We start from the raw sequence: 15830 nt of genomic DNA on the forward strand, positions 1-15830 counted from the left end.
CACCTACAATGACTACGACCAAGTCCTGAGCCTCTACATAATCGCCTAAAGGATGGTTACCATGACCACCCAACAATTATTCTAAAAACTATTGTCTAAACAGGATCTTAAGATTTACAGGGTGTGTACTTTGACCTTTACTGAGACTAGTAGTGTGACTAAAATTGCCTTTAGTGTATAAAATATAATTATTGTGATATATCTATTGGAAGGGGAATTTAAATTTTTTAAGATATAAAGCAGTATCTGTTTCTCAGTCAGAGCTTCAGAACTTGTCACAATTGCAGTGTGTTTGGCCATGTTAGACACTGAGGTGCAGCCGGCTCCCGGCAGTACATACGGATTTTTGTTGTTTTTATTTGTTTGTTTATTTTTTGAGCAGCTTGAACCCTGGCAGCCAGGTGTGTCTTTCAGAAGTCCCGGCCTATGACCATGATTATCTCTTCACTGCCCAAACATGGGGCGCGTCCTAAGGAGTCCTGATGCAGAGGCAGGGCGGCAGGCGCATGCGCAGTTCATCTGGAAGGCAACTCCATCAGGCCTGTGTAAACAGGGGCTGCCCCAGCAGGGCAGGCCGTGTTCTTGGAGCTACCGGTTATGCGCTCTGCACCACTGATGCGGAGCCGGGAAGGTCGTTGGAGTCAGACCCCTTGCTGCTCTGTGCTGGAAAGATACATGGGTCCTCTGTGGGAATCAGGTCTCCCAGGTGTCCATCCTCAGCGGACTTCCCTGTGGTGCCTGAGATGGCAAGGCTAAGGAGTTCCCGTGAGACCTGGCTTCAGGGAAACAGGTAACTCTTTTGGAATGGGTGGACCTTGGAATTGCTGTGTGACCCCCAGAAATCTCAGCTGGTGTCTGGGTCTATCCCTATGAGTCCTGGAGCCGGGACACATCCCAGGGTAGCTGGATGCTGAGTCACGTGGCCTGCAATGTGCAAGTGGCTCTTGCGCACCTGTCCTCAGGCACCAGGCCCTCCAGGCCTCCTGGACAGGCCCTGCCTTCCCCACCAGGCCATCCTCCTGGTGCTGCAGGCCCCCTCCATATGCCATTGATGAGGAGGTGTGAATAATGGTTATAGTTAGACCCTTTATGGTCCTGCGGTTCTAGTGGTGCAAGGGGCCTGTCTGGTAATCATTTTTAATCCAGGGTATGTTCCATTTCTTTGATTGTGAGGTACAATTTATTTTAAGATGCTCTATTGATATAATAATAGATTTTGGGGAAAGCAAAACACTACATGACATAGACGTGAATTTTTTTTCACATTAATACATGCATACTACAAGATGACAAAGTTTGAGTTTAATCCTTTTTCACATTAAGAATCTAAAGATTCTTCTGGGTAATTTTTTGCCATTGACAGACTTGTATAGCATCATGGTAACATTGATATCACTTGGATAGGATGATTGAGCAATACTGGGGAAGAAAAATGACTACCTGGGATGACCTTTGTGTGATTGAATGGAGGGTGATGCCTTTTACCTGTCAGAGGGAGCCATGGTTAAAGACCAGATTTGTGGAACAAGGTCACGAGATCCGTTTTGGACATGTGGAGACATTTTGAAACATTTTATTTGGCACAACGCCTCAGAGCTCCCTTCCATTTGCTAGATGGGATACTGCCGGATTCATGACAGCTCCCCAGAAGGTCTAGTTGTCTCTGCTGGTTAAGTCTAAATGCCTTGAGACTGGGCTTCAGGTTCCTGGAAATCTTACTAGGGAACCAAGGCACCTGCTTTCTCCTGGGAAGTTACGCTCTTTGGTAAATTCATTCACACTAAGAAAAACCCAGACCAGGGCACGCCTCTCATCTTTGCTCACCACATGCCTACGTTACCTCTTCCCACCTTGGCCAGTCCTTGTCTAGTTCCACTTCTTCTGTTTGCATTTTAATCCATCTTTTTTCTTTTCTTAACATTTTAATGTATTAGGGTCTATCTTAGTTAAAACTGCCTAATTGCTTCACTTTGCCAAAGTAAAGGAAAACCAAGGCATTGGTTCATTAATGCATTTGACAAACATTTACTGAGTACCCACTATATGTCACCGTATTTAATGAAGATCCAGGGACTGAGCTACTCCAGTGCTCCCCCACCGAGCTGTTTATCGGAAGAGACCAATTATTATTCACAAATTAGGGAGTGTGTTTGGTACTTGTGATATTGAAAAGAAAAATCTGTCCCAATAAATGTCTTGGTGGTTTATTTGTTCCGTGATTATATTTATCAGATCTCAAACTATAGAATTCTGAAGTGACTAAAATACCCCAAATTGTTTGAATTGGCTTACTTTTCCTTTTGCATTTGAATTTTATGGAGCCTCATTTAAAAATTTTTTATTTCACTGTTAACAAAAAAGATACCTCTGAGTTTGTTAGATATTGAAAAGTGATAAAGGAACCTTAGAAATATTTATTCTAAATGTCTAAGTGTTAAAACAGACATTTTAATCAAAGTTTTAAAATATTTTATCATTAGTCCACAGCTATTGATCGTTGCCTGCCCGCCCAACCTTCTATCTATCTACTGAAATTTTCTCTGCTGATGCTGAACCAAAAACAACAAAATGACCTTGTGTCCTCCCGCATCAGTTGTAGTTGACTGTATGAGAGGAGATTATGCGATTTAAGAATAACATCCCCTCAAACCTAGATGAGCTGGCCCAAGCATTGTTTTCCTTTGGGAATTTGCGATTGGGAAACTAGAGAACTAAGACTGAGCTAGTTGGCCATAGGCAGAGTGGTGAAAAGAATGTGTGGAGGGTGGCTGTGATGGAGCATGACCAGGGTGCCTCAAGTTAGGAGAGAGAAGTGAGGAAGCCACCCCGAAAACCTGAACAGCGTAGGCCTTGTCTCACCTTTATGGATGAAGCTGTAGTTCAGAGAACTTAAGTTTTCCAAACATGCAGAGCTCACAAAAGTGAATTGTATTCACAACTTGCACTTTTTATACCCTCTCCCTTCATATAAAAGTAAAAACAAAATAAAACAAAAACTTGAGTAGTACTGTTGACGGAGAGTGGGCCCTTCTCGGCGCAAAGTCCAGGTCCTTGGCAACTCGAGCAAAGAATTGAACGAGATGCCGGAGTAAAGTACTGAAAAAGTAGTTTATTTGAACAGATAGTACATTTCAAAGAAGTAGAAGTAGGCTAAGCAGTACAGAATGGCTCAAGGGCCCATTATTAGAAGAGAAATTACATTCCAAAGAGTTTGGAACGGGCCACGTGCAAAGGCGAGGCTCAAAAAAGGGAGAAAGAGGTCAAAAGAGCAGGGCGGACTTTGAGTGTTTTTTTTTTTTTTTTGCTGAGCCATCCCTGCTACCTGTTGGCAGTTCAGCTCGGGCCAGGACTTGAACCCCTGTTGCTCAGAGCTCGCACTCTTGAGTGAACTCTTTAATCAAATGAGCCACTTGGCCAATCCTAGGATTTGGAGTTTTTATCCCTTTTCTCTAGAATGGGCTATTCCCCCAAATGCATGGGAAAACTTGATTGGCACCTGTGATTGACAAGAGATACTGCTGCAGGTCCAAGTGACTGGTCTGATCTAGTTGGGTATTTTGTGCCTATTTGTTTTCCCACAGGAGTCGGTAATTACAATACAAAGGGGAGTTTTGGGTGTAGAGGAGATGTGCAGGAATGCAGAGACCCAATGCCTGCCTCTAACTGCCTGCCTTATTTTCCCCTTGAGAGATGTGATCCCCATAAAATCTCTCTGGGCAGTTGAGGGACAGGAGGTCTCTTCTGTATCTGCTTCCTGCTGGGCAGGGGCGTAGAGCTGTCCCTGCCTATTGGGGGATTCACGGAACTCTCGCCCTAGCTGATCTCAGATGAGAGGAAGGGGTCTCGAGCTCCTCCTGGAAGAGTGTGTTGGCTTCTTTGGTTGTGACTGGCAATCTTGTTGGGGTATCCTCTGTATCCCCAAGGCCCCTGAATGAGGAAAAATAGATTTTAATTAATAAATCTGTTAGTTCTCATGAGGCCTGTGGCCATTCAGCCCTGTCACTCAGGTGGCGTCAGTTGTCTGGGCCCAGAATGGGTTTGGCATTTAGCTTACTGGCCTGGGGGACATTAGGAAGTCACAGGCTTTCAAGTAGTTATCTGAAGCAGGGGTGGGAGACTTCTATTGTTTAGGATTCAGAAACTGATTTACAAAGCAATCAAGAAGCAGGGGGATAGGAGCATTCTAGGATTCAGGCTAGGAGCAATCTTTAGCCTAGGAGTCACAGACTGATGAGAAGAGTAATCAGAGCCAGGGGCTAAGAAACTAAGAAACTAGGAGGAGACTTAGCATTTCTATACTTAACATTTCTATAGGAAAGAACACTTACAAGTTTCTCAGTGGTTGGGGGGCTGCTTGCTTGGCTGGTAACAGTACCAGTGAAATAATTCTAGGGGGGGATCTCCATCTCACTTTGCCTATGATGAATGATTTCTCTCTCAATCTCAAAATGCTTTGAGGTGATGTGTATATATATATATGTTTATGGGTTATCTGATTTATATGTCATCCAAAGTAATCTTAAAATTCCCAACCTAGTACAATGAAAGATTAATACTATGTTGTCTTTATTTCACTAATTAGACTATTTCTCTCCCCATTTATACCAGTAAAATTGATATCTGCAACCTACTTTTTGTTTATAATTCTAGTGAGTACAGGTCTTTCTATTTAACGAAGAGGCTGAAAAGAGAGGAGAATGAGGTTCTCTCTGCCCTAGAGCTTCTGGGGAAGAGAGCTTTCTGTGCCATCCCAGCGGCCAAATAATCTAATTTGATAAAGCATTGGAAACATTCATGCGACTCTCAATCTTGCTTTTCTGTGCAATAAAGAGATTTCTGTGAATATTCATAATTGTTGCTAAATTTTTTCCTGCTAATCTAAATCTGCCCTTAGAAGCAAAATTGAAACAAAGGGAAATTGTAATATTCCGAAGACCTCGGAAAATGCTACTATGTTCTGCGAAAGTAACCTTCAAAGAGAAACATGTAATTCGGATTTTTTTTTTACTTGTTATTTTATTTATTTATTTTTGGCCCTGTTAATGTTGAAATTGACCTCTCTATAGTCCTAAAAAGGAAAAATATTTATGAGGTGTGTTTCTCAAATCAGTGGCCATTACGTCTCCCTCCTTCGTGTGAGTGGGGGTTTGGGTATGACTGCTAGTCTTTATCATTTAAAAATGATTAATAGTTTATTTAAATTATAGTAACAGTTGTTAGATATACATTTATTAACTCAAACGATCTTTCTGAAAATGATATGCCCTGTTTCACCGGCTTGAGGAAAAAAACCACTTCATGTCCTTTATCCTCATATGCTTTATTTGACAAGAAATCTAGGATTTCCACTGTGGTTTTTTCAAGTTTTTTCGGGATTGTTCAAGAACAGTTGGACTGAAGCTTTCGTCCTTTCACACCCCAGGCAGAGAGAGGTGGGAAGTCCAATCTGCTCATGAGCTGCCTGTTATTTCAGATGCAGTCTCTGAGCTCTGCTGCCGGCTATCTTGGACAGCCGGACAAACTCTTGTCTGTTTCCTCAGTGATGCTCTTCCCAGATCCTTTCAAAGGCTGCTGTTGGTGCCTTGGCTTGGGCTCCAGGCTTCCACAGAGCCGTTTTCCCCACAATGTAATGCTGTGCCTCAGTGGATCCAGAGGGTCTCCAGACTCAGCCCAACTCTGTAACAGGGCCAGTTCCCACACTTTGCCTCTTAGTTGAGCCTGGATTGCCAGCCCAGACTCCCTGTCCCCCTGTAGTGATTCCACTGTGGGGCTCTTGACATCTTTTCCAGCCAGTGGACAATTGTCTGAGTCACCCTGATCTACCCAGGTCACACAGGGCTTCAAGTATCTTCGCCCCTGGGGGTCTTGGGCATCTTAAGCAAAGTGGTCAACCACTCCTCCTGAGTGCTGCATATGTACAAAGGCGTCTTAGGTGGGGGGACCTTTATCAAGCTCCACAGGATTCTGTTACATTTCCCCTAGGACATGGCTTCATGCCTGCCTTTTACTTGCAACACTAAAAGAGCTACTATTCAAGCGATACCTCACTTTGTTGCAGGGAACCCAGACAAAGAGACAGGACACCAAGGCGTGGGAAGCAACTTTTACTAATGACGGCACTGGCACAGCAAATTCACATCCAGAGGCTGAGCCCCGACCCGGGTGGGACTCGGGGCTATATACCCTGAAGTTTCCAGGTTGGCAGCTAAGATTTATTATTAGAACATGTGGTCATTGTGCCAGTTCCTGACTGGCTCCTGGGTGAGGCGGGAATTTGGAAACATTAAACGCAGAAGTCTTGATAACCGTACAGTCCAGGAATGCCTTTGTCTGAAGCCCGAGCGAAATCCTTAGTGACCACATGGTCTGGGAAGGCCTTTGTCTAGGGCCCACTGCCACAACTTAACAAGACAATCTATCTGCCCCTAGATAAGTTGTGATTCAACTTTGGACCCAGAGGTAGGTGCCATAATTTTTAATTTTTCCTTATCTGAGACTCCAAACACCAATCTGAGGCCATGTGCTGCCAATCATAGGGCGACAAAGGAAGAATTTGAGAGCATGCACAAAGAGGTATGAGTTTTTGAATCTGCGTATGTTCATGTTGCTAGAAATCTCTGTATGTACCCCCAAACAAGTTGGACCTCTGTCCGAACAATGTAGGGGTAAAAAAACTGTTTGTCTTGTGTTCTGTGTCTTGGAGCTTGCAAATTAAACTGACAAAAGACACATTAGCAACAGAGAAAACAGTTTATTCACACGTGCAATGTGCATACACATGGGAATGCTCAGTGATGAATAGCTCAAAGGGGTGGTTAGAATTCGGGGCTCTAATACCATCTTAATAGGGGAAGGGGAGATGGTAAATCACTTCTTAAAAGGAGGGGTGGGCGAAAGGGCATTTATGGAAGACAAATGACTTTTTGGAAAGATAAATGGGCTGTAGAGGGAATAGATTGGAATTATGATAGTCTTGAATATTGTTTGGATGTGGTGTCTACTTCTTAAGTCTAGTTTCCAAGAAGATTAGAGTAGTCCCCATGGAAGGAATATATTGAATTGTTTTGGGAGTGTCTGCATTTAGGAAGATGAGGGATTTCAGGAACTCAAATGCCTTTAGCTCAAAATAATTTTTATGTCACACTGGCTTATTTTGGGGTTCCCTGATTGCCTTCAAAAAGGACCAAATCATTTGAACATTATAAAATATGACAAACTGTCAAAATATACACAGGACGGTTTCCTGTTCCTTTTGAAGAAAAGTATAGTTCATTTTAAGAAAGCTCAGGTAACCCAAATATCTCCTCCCCAGAAAGCCAATCATAATTAATTTTAACCCTAAGTATATGTTCATTCCAATGGATCTTGGACAAAGGAACTTTGTTGTCTTGGAATTCCCTTTACTGTGGAACCTCAGCCAGTAGCAGGAAAAAATTCTTTAAAAAAAATTTTTTTTATTGGGGAACAGTCATCGTTATTGGTTACACACTGCTTTCATGCTACAATGACATAGTTGACTCTTTCAAGCAGGGTGCAGCTCACAGTGGCCCATGCGGTGATCGAACTGGCAACCTTGGTGTTATCAGCACCACGCTGTAACCAACTGAGCTAGCCGGTCCTTATACCCAGGAATAAATCCTTATGTCAGTAGACTTTGATTGGTGTTTCTCATTGGTCAACTCTATGGTGTCTCAGGCCATAGGAGGCAAGAGGGGGCTGGTGGCCCACGTGGCACTTTGGTATAGGACATGAAAATGCCATTAACTTACACAATGAAAACATAGTTTCTTTTCATTTTGCTGTTCTTTGGTTTTCAGTTTGTAGTCACTAACATCTAACAATATTCATTCCTGCTTGACAAGTTTTATCTACTTGATGGCTTGCCATATTGGTTTATTCTAGTCTCTACTGAGGACTGGATGTAAAAAATTTTTTTTTTTTAATCTGAACGGTAAAATTTAGAGTTAAGTATCATTTTCACGTTAACTGTGTGCCCGTGGACCTGGAAAAGACAAAAGATGAGTTGACTAAACTCTAATGAAGTGGAAAATATTTGTGTTTGTTTTAATAACTCTGAGCTCCAGAGTCTGTGGGGGGACACTTGGCTTTTATTTTTTGCTGCAGCAGGCACTCAACAATGGCTTTGGAACAGCCTCTTTCTTCTGTGACCAATGAGATTTTCCTGCTCGTGGCAGATGGTGATTTATTTTTAAATTGGCTTGAACAGGGATACTTTTTTTCTTTCTTGGCTATGGTGATGGTTTCCAGAAGACAAGCCTCCATAGAATGTTAATTCTGGCAGGTTAGATTTGTCATGTAATCCTAATTGGAAGAATCAGGAATAATGACTATAAGTTGACCAATAAATACACCCCTCAGGGGAAAGATCTGCTGAGTGGTAGCTAATGGTGTCAGGGTCTCCAGCTTCTATAGCTGATGCCCATTATAAATTCAGATGTCTCTCTCGTGCCTTATCTTGGTAGATACGCTTTGAAGACCCTTCTCTCTTTGCTACCATGAGGCCTCGAAACGTTCTTGCATAGCTGCTACTTTATATCTGTGTTTTCTTGATGACTCTCCTGAGCCAATATCAGCATCTGCTCCCACAGTTTGCAGGGCATTAAAGCAAGAGCTCCCCTCGGCACTCTATGATCTATGACGGACACTTCTTATCAACTGCATTTTAATCAGGTTGTCTCTTCTCTGCCTCTACGTGAAGTGTTTTCTGCATTGTGGCATTGATGGAGGCGCTCATCAGCCTCTGTCATAAATTCATAAGAAAATTAGTTTACAGTTATGACACAATACATTGCATTTTCCTCACTCAGATATGTTTCTATCAAAAGGAAGATTAGCTATTTGCCTCCGAAGGACAGAATTGGCTCTGTTCTTTGTTAGAACACTGAATGATACTTTGGCAGTGCTTCCGTGTGTGTTTATTCATTTTCAGATAAGACCTTTATCTGTTATGTGGCTTATGTCACATAGGAACGTTTTAGATAAATTCCACAGATGCGCGCTGTGCTTTGAAACTATCATTAGTTTATGGGAATTTTGTTTCAGAAGTGACATTATGTCATGACCGCGTATTAAATGACTTCCTATGAAGTTGTTTCACAGCACCGAAGGAATAAATCAGAGAAAGAAATGATTTGAGTATGTGCATTTTCCCAAATCTGTCACTCATCCAGGGGCCATTGTCTGGGTTTTTCTGTGGAGTCTTATACAATGAAGGAATCTTAGAATATTCATTTCAGAAATTATCTTAGTGTAGGTTTATAGACTGAAGGTTTGTATCCCCCCAAGTTCATATGTTGAAGTCCCAACCCCCAATGTGATGGTATTGGGAAGGGGGGCCTTTGGGAGGTGGTTAGGGCATGAGGGTGGAGTCCTCACACAGCGATTAGTGCCCTCATAAAAGGATTTCAGAGAACTCTCGAGCCCTGTTTCTTCCACATGAGGACGGAACAAGAGGACAGCAGTTGGCAACCCAGATGCAGGACCCCCAGAACCTGACCATGCTGGCCCCCTGATTTTGGACTTCCAGCTCCAAAACCATGAGAAATAAATTTCTGTTGTTTATAAGCCACCGGTCTCTGGTACGTTGTTATAGCAGCCTGAACTAAGACAGGTGGTATTTCCCTAAGTTTTCCACAGAACAATAGTTCAGAGAACTTTCAATAGTTTAAAAGAAAAATCATGGTGAGAAGAACACATGGTCTGAGAGATTTATGAGGCAGGTTAAACAAAAGTTTTCTTTATTGTAATATTTCACATCCCTTTAAAAATGTTAATGGAGATTGGAGTCTTCAAGAGACAATTCAATTATATTGTATTCCCCAAGGTTATTTAACCATAAATTAATTATTTTCCAACATATTTTGTGGGGCTCATGTTTAGTTAAACAAATGGTCAAGTGTTGGCCTAGTGTGTTTCCTCAGTGCCTCAGTGGAAGAAAATGGGGCCCAGGAGAGGGAATGACATTCCCAAGACCACCTGGATTGGGAAGTGCTGACTCAAGGCCGGAACCAATGTCCCCATGTCTGTCTGCTTTCCAGGATTCCACAGTAGCTCCACTCAGTTATGCTTTCATATGTGAAAACCATATTAGAGTAGTTCCTCTAAAATTTTTTCATGACATGCTTTTTGCAATATAAATTTTTAAAAATAAACTATTTTTTTAGAGCAGTTTTAGGTTCACAGCAAAATTAAGCATATGGTACTACAGAGATTTTCTATTTACCCTCATCCCACACATGTATAGCCTCTCCCATTATCAGTATCCTCCACAAGAGTGGTTCATTTGTTAGAATGCATGAACCTACAGTAACACATCATTATTACCCCAAGTGTGTTGTTTACCTTAGGATCTATTCTTAGTGTTGTACATTCTGTGTGTTTTAATAAATGTATAATGGCATGTTCCCGCCATTATAATATCATACAGAGCAGTTTCACTGCCTTAAAAATCTTCTGGGTTCTCCCTATTCATCCTTCCCTCCCCACTAACCTGGGCAACCACTGGTCCCTTACTGTCTCCATACTTTTGTCTTTTTTTTTACATTATGTTTTTGACATTTAAATGAAACTAAAAGGCTTTTAAGGAAAAAAGTTAATGTATTTGGTTTCACCCCTTCCCAGCCCCATCCTGTTTCCAAGAGGCAAACACTTTTTACTCTTTGCCTATTTCTTTTGGTGTCTGCCTCCATATTTAAAAATAATACTTCAATGTTTTCATTTATTAATACTATACATTATTTCCTTTTACGAGAGATGAGTATTTAACACTTTGAAACTATGCTTTTCCTCATCCTAACTTCATTGCTTATGTTTCCTATTTGTGTTTACTTTTTATATATTTTTTGTTTACCCTGAAGTTAATAATTACATACATTTTTTATTTGCTTTGTTTTTGATGTACATATATATTAAAATATTTATATACATATAAATAATATATATCTATATATATATATCTTATCCATATGAATAAGTAGTGAGAGAGGAAAGGAGGAAGAGAATGAGGAAGGGATGGAGAGAGGATGACAGAGAGAGATAGAAACACCTCAGTATAATTTTGTACACGGACAAGTACATCAGATAATTTATTAGGACCTTTTATCTCTAGAGACCTTCCTTGAGCCCACAGATTTCCTGTTCCTGTTTCTAGGCCTGTTGCACTGTTACCAGTTGGGAATATTCTTTTTTTTTTTTTTTAAGATTTTATTGGGGAATTGGGGGCGGGTAACAGCATTGGGGAATTGGGGAAGGGGAACAGACAGGTAGACAAATTGCTGTTTTGTTCTTCAGTCTAGTTGTGGAGGACATCGCTTCACTGGCCCATGTTGGTATGATCATTGTGCTCTTCCCAGATGAGGCAGTCGGTCACCGGCCATTGGTCGGCCGCTCACCGCGGCTCCCGGTAGCTCACACTGGCTACTAGCCGCTCATGCTGGCTGCCAGCCACTCAAGTAGCTCACGGCAGCCCACTGCAGCCCTGCTGCAGCCTACACCGTCGCTGGCGACTCACAGCATCCCAGCTCCAGGTTGGGCTGTTGTTCACCATCTTAGCTGTGGAGGGCGAGCATCACTGGCCCTCAATGTGGGATCCGAACCGCAGCCCTGTGGCTCAGAGCTGGCGCTCCCAAGCGAACTCTTAACCAGCTGAGCCACTCGGCCGGCCCGGGAATATTCTTTATCCCCCTTTTGGATTCCTGTTTCATGACTACTACATCCCTCTGTTTCTTGGTTTACTTACTTATTTTGGTGAAGAATATTCTTCAGTGTGTTTAACAACTACCTTAAATTTGCTCTTGTACTTTATTAATACTTCGGCTAAATATAGAAATTCAGATTGAAGATTATTTTCCCTCAGAATTACAAAGCATTACTTCTAGTATCCATTGTTGTTTTTGAGAAGCCTAAGTAAGTCATTCTGGTTTCCTTTTATAAGTGACCTTTTGTATGTTTGTTTTCTCTCAAAGTTTTTATAACCTTCTCTTTAACCTTGATGTTCTGGAATTTCACATTGGTATGCCTTGATGGGGGGTCTTTCTCATTCCCTGTTCTAGCTCTTGAGAGTCTTTTCCAATCTCTGGATTCATGTTCTTTATGAGCGACCATGTCTTCTCGTCGTTATTTATTTATCTATCTATCTATTTATTTATTTATTTAAATTGTGGTGAAATACACATAATATAAAATTTACCATCTTAATCAGTTTTAAGTGTACAGCTCAGGCCTTCAACTGAATGGATGAGGCCCACTCCATAATGGAGGGTAATCTGCTTTACTCAAAGTCTACTGATTTAAATGTTAGTCTCATCTAAAAAGTACCTTCACAGCAATATCTACACTGATGTTTGACCATATATCTGGGTACTGTGACATAGCCAAGTTGACATATAAAATTAACCATTGCTATCATATGAGTAGGATCATACAATATTTGTCCTTTTGTGACTGGCTTATTTCACTTAGCATAATGTTTTCAGGATTTCTATATTGTAGTATGTGTCAGAATTTCCTTCCCTTTTTTTTTTTTTTTAAAGATTTTATTGGGGAATTGGGGGAGGGGAACAGTGTTGGGGAATTGGGGAAGGGGACCAGCCAAGTTGTTGTTCTTCAATCTTCGTTGTGGAGGGCGCCAGTCGCCATCTGCCTTCCCATTGGCAGCTTGTGGCCTCTAAGCTCAAGGCGCTGTGTTCAATTTTAGTTGCGGGTGGGCGTAGACATCATCTCATGTGGGAGTCGAACCGGCAACCTTGCTGTTAAGCGTGCACGATCTATCCACTGAGCCCTCCGGGTGGCAGCTCAGCTGAAGGTGCTGAGTTCAGTCCCAGCTGTGGGTGGGCGTAGCCTACCATGGAACAGGCAATCCTATCATTAGGAGCATGTGCTTTCAGCAGCTGAGCCATCCTGCCACCTGTTGGCAGCTCAGCGGCAGCTCAGCTTGGGCGCAGCTCTGGCGAAGCTCACTGGCCCATGTGGGAATCGAACCAGCGACTCTGTTGCTCAGAGCTCGTGCTGTTAAGCAGACTCTTAACTAACTGAGCCACTCGGCCGGCCTGCCGGCTCTCACTTGTTTTTAATTTTGAAATCCGATTAGTTGAATGTTAGAATCCTTAGATTGATTCTCTAATTTTCTTACCTTTTTTCTCCCATTTGACTTTCCCTTTTATTCTACTCTTTGGAAGTGTACCTTTACCATGGTTTTCAACTGTTCTTTCCTTCTAATTGTTTTCTTCATCTTTCTCTCCTTCCTTCTTTCCTTCCTTTTTGTCCTTCCTTCCTTTCTTTCCTCCCCCCATCCTTTTTCCTTGGCCTTCAGCTGTGTTTTATGTTGAACAAGCATTGCTTTAGAGTTAAATCGTGAAGCAATTTTATTTTTGTCTACCAGTCTCCTTTTATTATTCTGTGGGGCTAGTTCTTTCTTTGCCTTTGAATGAAATTTAAGGCCGTTCCCATAACTTTTCTCATCATTTTCAGATAACCAAGATGCTTTCCAGTCCCATGTCATCGTTAAATGTTTACTCTTGATTTAGAGTTAAATCTTTTTTTCTCCAGCATAGGCTGTTGCAGATGGGAAACCTGAAGTCAGGAAAGGGGGAGTATAGCCTGCATCTTTTCTCTTTTATACTTGACACTTTTATTTCTCCTCCCCAATCATTCTAATCGCATTTTCTGGTCACTATCCCCTCCAGGGTAGGAATTATGCAAAGGGATAGAAGGAAAAGGGTTCAGAGACTTGTCTATGATGACAGTAGGACCAAGGTGTGTGGTTTCTTGCAGGTAATACTTTTCTATACGATTTTATGAGAAAACATAGTCATTTTTTAATTAAGTAGTTTATATTTTTTTACAACCTCAATAAGAGATATAAAATGTGTTTAATACAATTGTAATACATTTCAATTACATTGAAGCATCTTCTGAGAACCCCTCCACAGTGTCTGCACCACCCCATGTGTCTCCAGCAGGGTTGAACCCATTCGCATCTCCATCACAGCTTGTGCCTGCGTCTGCTTTATTCATAACAGACTGTCTTAGAAGCATCTGCTCGCTTGTCTGTTTCCCTCCTGGACAATAAGGTCCTTGAGGGGCCTTATTATCTCTGTAGTGCCTGGATTATAGTGTTATTAAATACATTTCTATCGAACTGAACTGACAGAATTCAAAGGGTAAAGGATCAAAGATTCAGTAAATGAATCCCTCCAAGTGAGGGCTGATTCCAGAAGAAAGGCTATTTGTCTATTTGGGAAGAAACACGTCCCACCCTTGATTAGGACCTCTGGTCCCCATCTTTTCCTCCTGCTTCAGTGAGCATGAGAGAGGAGGCTGACAATTTTTTCTACTGTCAGCTCAGGGCTGCCTTCACCCAGCAGGTGTCAGACAACAGTGCTAAAAACATTTTCGTCTTAAGAAGGTGATTCTGGTTGCAATGATCATGCTCTGATGCCGAAAGGATTGCTGGAATCTGACCTCCAGTTACTGGGGGGATGACCATATTGTGAAAAAAAAAAATCAGTCTGAAAAAAAAGATAATGAGATAGGCTTGTTTGTAAATATGTGGCTCACCTTTCTGAGAGACATATCTTTAAGCTATAAAAGTGTACAGTGTGTTTTATGGGTTTATCTTCCTTCATAGCTCTAAAATCAGAGCTTTATTGGTGTGAGCCCTCTGTGTGAAATAAATGATCGATAAACAGATGATCACTTTATTTCATGGCTGAGACCCAATGTGCTGGGCTTTATTGCACCTAATCCCCCACTGAAAGAAGCACTGACGTGCACAGTAGTTAATTCTCGTTGACAGGTATGAGCTGTAAACATGTTTTCAATTGCTTTTTCTCTTTATTAAATTAGAAATTTCAGTGATGATAAGTTTTTACTTCTCTTGTGGGGAACTTGGAAATAATGTTTTATATCTATCTTTCCTATTTTTCAGATGCAATTGCAATGTTACCTGGAGTGACCTGGGATACAGTTTTAATTAGTTTTAGCATATTACTACCGTTGGTATTATATAAATGGCATTTTTGGTGTAGAATACGAACATTAGCCATCCTCACTATTATCAAAGGAGTGATTTCTGATCACCCCAACCAGAAAAGAGCTCTTCTATCTTGGCACTACTCTGTCACTCTTTGTTTGCACTTAGTAAGTGAAGTTCCTTTGCCAGGGAGGCTTATATAACAGCATGGCTGATGCCCACCCTCTTTATCGCTCTATCCCTGCTGATGGGAGTGTCTAACTGACTAATATAGACAGGAAATTAAATTTCTCTTTTATACCTAGTCCGACAAATAGTTTTTGGCTTCGTGGAGCACTGAGCCTGGAAGATGATGAGACCGCCTCTAGACTCAATACGAAACAGTACTACAATTGGTTAGAGATGCCTCCCCGGCTCACGAGTCAGATCCCAGTCCCAGATCACATTATGAGGTTGCATACGTGTCGGGGACAGGGAGTTAGAGACCACCGCTCACTTCATGAATTTTAAGACTGGTAACACTCTCTAGGCGCACTGTGCGTCTAAAAGGTACTCATTAGGAAAGGGCTTCAGCCTCACTGACAGGTGGCTGCATCTCTCCCTTCTGGGTTTCTCGAAGCCATCTCCACTTTCCCAGTCAACAAAACTCAATCAGAGTGAAAGACCACACAGGAAGTCCCCAACTTACGAATGAGTTCCGTTCCGGGAGAACATTCGTAAGTAGGATTCGTTTGTAAGTCCGACAAAGTGAGTCTGTGACACAAATATCCAATGTAAAGCCAATGGTTGAACGATTTATGTTATAAGAATGAGCGACATCTATCCTCTTTTGCCTCGG

Source organism: Hipposideros armiger, unplaced genomic scaffold, assembly GCF_001890085.2.
Source record: "Hipposideros armiger isolate ML-2016 unplaced genomic scaffold, ASM189008v1 scaffold_207, whole genome shotgun sequence".
Lineage (NCBI taxonomy): Eukaryota > Metazoa > Chordata > Mammalia > Chiroptera > Hipposideridae > Hipposideros > Hipposideros armiger.